This window comes from Anneissia japonica, unplaced genomic scaffold (assembly GCF_011630105.1).
Source record: "Anneissia japonica isolate Jap-2015-1 unplaced genomic scaffold, ASM1163010v1 scaffold9002_len284450_cov133, whole genome shotgun sequence".
Taxonomy (NCBI): Eukaryota; Metazoa; Echinodermata; class Crinoidea; order Comatulida; family Comatulidae; genus Anneissia; species Anneissia japonica.
Genome location: NW_022720930.1, coordinates 66,292 through 70,202, shown reverse-complemented (window position 1 = coordinate 70,202; position 3,911 = coordinate 66,292).

The following is a 3,911-nucleotide window of genomic DNA, read 5'->3' as shown; positions in this document are numbered from 1 at the left end:
TGAAATAAATATAATCAATAATTATAGCCTCTTAAACCTAATATTATTAAAGGGTCCTTTTAAAATTAATAAATTAATATTTTTTAGATCATTAGACCAGATTAGACCTTTTGAACGAGCCCCCAATTCTGCACTGCCCATACCTACGCCACTGGACCTGAGTATTATTAGTGGTTACATCCTATGTACTGTATCATGCGCTATAATGGAAGACCATAATGTATTTGGAATGTACCTCTCGTTGGTAGGGCCTATAGTACAATCAGTGTAAAAGTGCAATTTATAGGATACCGTGGATTTAAACATTTTTGTAATGGTAATGTTCAAAATAAGTGTGAAGGAATGTAAGCATGATTGTTGAAAAAATGGCCAACGTTTTATTTTGATTTCTCACCCTGACCTTCGCATAGGCGAAGTGTGGATCCGCGTTTAGCTAGCATGAATTTTGTAAGCCAGGACCCAGTAGTATTTTGTTACGTTTCTTCACATAGGGTGGGTTCGTCCGAACCCCCTGAACCCCCCTCCCCGGACCTGCCACTGCATGCAAATTTCTCTCAGATCATGAACTTCAGGCCGATGGAAAATCTCTAAAGTAAATGAATATTGATGATGTCTTGTAAAGAATTTACATATGATATGTCATATTTGTGATATATATCGACATTTCAAATTAATTTTTGACACAATTGAAGCATTTTACAAACTAGGCCTACAAGGTTGCCCGGTTAATCGGGACATCTAGAATTCCCTCATTAGCCCCAATCATTGTGGGTCTAAGGTGGTTGTTGACCAACGTCAAAAAGTCAACTTCATCCTCTAACTAACGCTCCCGTGAGACCGAGTTGTTTTGAGTTGTTGATAAATGAAACCCCCGTCTAAAAGCGTTGAGTACCAGGGACGTATGTGGCAAAGGCAAGCCAAACCAGTCACTCGTCACAAATCGTGTTTCAGAGATAATGGTTAAATCTTGCTGGATTGTCCAAATTTTATAAATCTAATCTATTACACTAAGCTAACCTTTTGTATATCTATACATCATGCTATGTTGTTATTTTCCGCATTTTTAATGCTAAAGCAACAATTTTTAACGATTTGGTGAGGGTTTCTTAACGATATCTGCCATAAGTTCTAGGAAGATTTTTTCTGCCTGTGATTGGCGCGTTTTCAGTTTTTGTATAATTTCATGATGTCATTTCTGGCTAGCTTGGCTGTTGAGGGATTGTAGAAGCTGTGTTCACTGTGGTTATTATTCCAAAATATACAGTACAGTATTCAGACTCGTGACAAATATTTGACAGTAACAAACCCTGGTTACTAGTCATATTATCAGTGCCTGTGATTGGCTGATTACGGTCACAATGTATAAAAACACTTACCATATTTTTTTTTTGCTTTTTGAAGTTTTTTCGAGAAGGTGCACTGCTGGCAGAATTACGAAAGGTTGTGTCTCAATATTATGTCACATTCAATTTTTCAGTGAATTATGCTATTAAAAGTGGTTGTTATATTTGGGTAACTTGGCACTTCAATATTATGTATTTTTTACAAAACAAGCATAAATGAAGCAAACAGCTCGCAACAAACGTCGCTGCAATGAACAGACTGCCAAATTTAAAAAGTATGCTTTTGTGTTTTCGCGTGGTTACGCGAACAAAAAAATGAAACTATAAACACCAACTCTTGTACAATAAATATTGCAATCCGTATATAATACTATGTCAAACTACTTTAATTTGTTTCAAATCTTATTCAACAAGTGAAATCCCTATATTTACTCATAATAATATTATTATATTTTTTTTTTTGCGATTCACATTACACGTAGAGGGCCCTTTAATATCATTACGGATCTAAGACCGTGACTTGTATCTCTTCCTTCATACAACTTGCGGGCTCACACATAGTGGAGCCAATGTTAAGCTACGTAAATAGTTTATAGGTAGCCGCTGGTATTTTTGTTATCCAACATATTATGTATATAATACCCGATATCTGGAAGACCTATCCAAGATAATGGCGCCCTCTGTTGTCGACGCCATTACTGTGGAGTCCTTGGGGAGTTCCCTAATCCCCTAAATGTGTTTATAAACAAAGTACCATTGAGAAATCCAGCTTTTTATCTTGCAGCTGAGTAATGCCGTCACAGTCGAACCAAAAGTTTATCGAAGTCAAAAGATAAGCACAGTATATTATTATGTGTATTTAAAACAGAATAAAGATGCGACTTAGAAACGTCTGCTCTCTGATCTGTACTGGAGGAGGATCTTGGCTAGGCCTACTTACTCCTCTTCTTTTGGCAGGTCGAATGCGATTTGTCAAGCGCTTCGGTGTATTATCCGCGCAGCAGATAACCAATCTATTTGAGCCTAGCTTAGAAGATTGCTCAGTCAGTGTGTCATTAGGCTACTGGATAACATGACAACGACGTCTGTTTCCTATGTAAAATATCTGCTAACTTGTCATCTGCTATTATTTTAAACAGACCATAAAAATGATATAAATATTATTTAATAAATGCTATTTATTACCCCTAAGGCCTAGTATTACTACTAGCCGAGTCCTAGGCCAACTACAACGTTCTAAACCAAGGCCATGCTATATCTTAGTATTTAGCCCAACAATTTTGGTGAAATGTTTTAAACGTAATTTTGAAGTAGGCCTATGTGGAAAGATGATAATTCAAGAATGGCCGAGACTGAATTTCAAAGGCAAGTATTTGACTTGAAAAAGTGGACCTCCCTATATGTCAACATGCATCTTCTTGATTTTGTATTTATCATCACACTACAGTATTTTAGTGATAAACATTTTTTTTTCCAGTTATGTCAACTATTTCATTAATACACCAGCTTGTGATGAACAACCAAATGCAAACTACATTGAAGCACAGTGGAAGACCAAAATTACCCAAGTTCTGGAGGGATTTGCATGATTGAGTATAAGTTTGATGGAAGTACAATCTAAAAGGCAGTGTACACTGCTCACAGGCTATTAGCAACTATCACAATGTTAAAATAACTGTTAAACACACAACAATTACTGGATAAAATTTGATTGTATTGCCTCTGAAATCCACTCTTAATGTAAATGCTGTAGCCATTTTGCAAGACTATCCTTTAATATATGAACTGCATGTGTACATAAGTACGCACACTGATACTCATCACAGCTCTTCGCTATTCAATAAAGATGGACAAATTGATTGTTTTTAATGAAGTTTAAAGTAGGCCTTTCCTACTGTACATGGTATATATTTTAACAGAATTAGTGTAAATATATTGTAAACATTATTATTATTATTTCAGCATTGTTAAAATATTGATGCATATCACATGAATAAAAAGGCAAACTGATCAATTTGCAAGTCTTGGTTCCCCTTTAATTGTTTGCATTGATTTATATAAGGACAGATGATTTTATTCATCAATAGTGATGATGAGAGTGCTGTGTAATGTTAGACAGTTTTCCAATTTGGTTATCATTTGTGTATGATATTAACATACTTTTAAAATTAATACTGTATTAAATTAAGTGAATTAGTTGAGTGTGATCTGCTGTAACATCACTTAGCAGGGAAACATTTGAGTCTAAACTGCCCTGCTCTGAGAAAAGGCATTAAGTAACAAAATCATAGTTTTGAGTAAATTAGCAAAACGCGTTTGAGTTTTTCCCAAGAAAAGTACAAATGATTTCAAATTTGTTAAACTATGGTTTGCTTAGATATATTATTAAAAAATTTGCCACATACTTTTCATTGATTAATTTTATTATTAAGGGGGCCAAAATGGAGATAATGCCTTTTTTCAGAGTATTTATAATTATGAATATAGATAAATACTTTTGAAATCGGGCATTATCTGCAAAAGTGTTGCATTAATTATTAATTTATTGAAATGTATGTACAGTATATG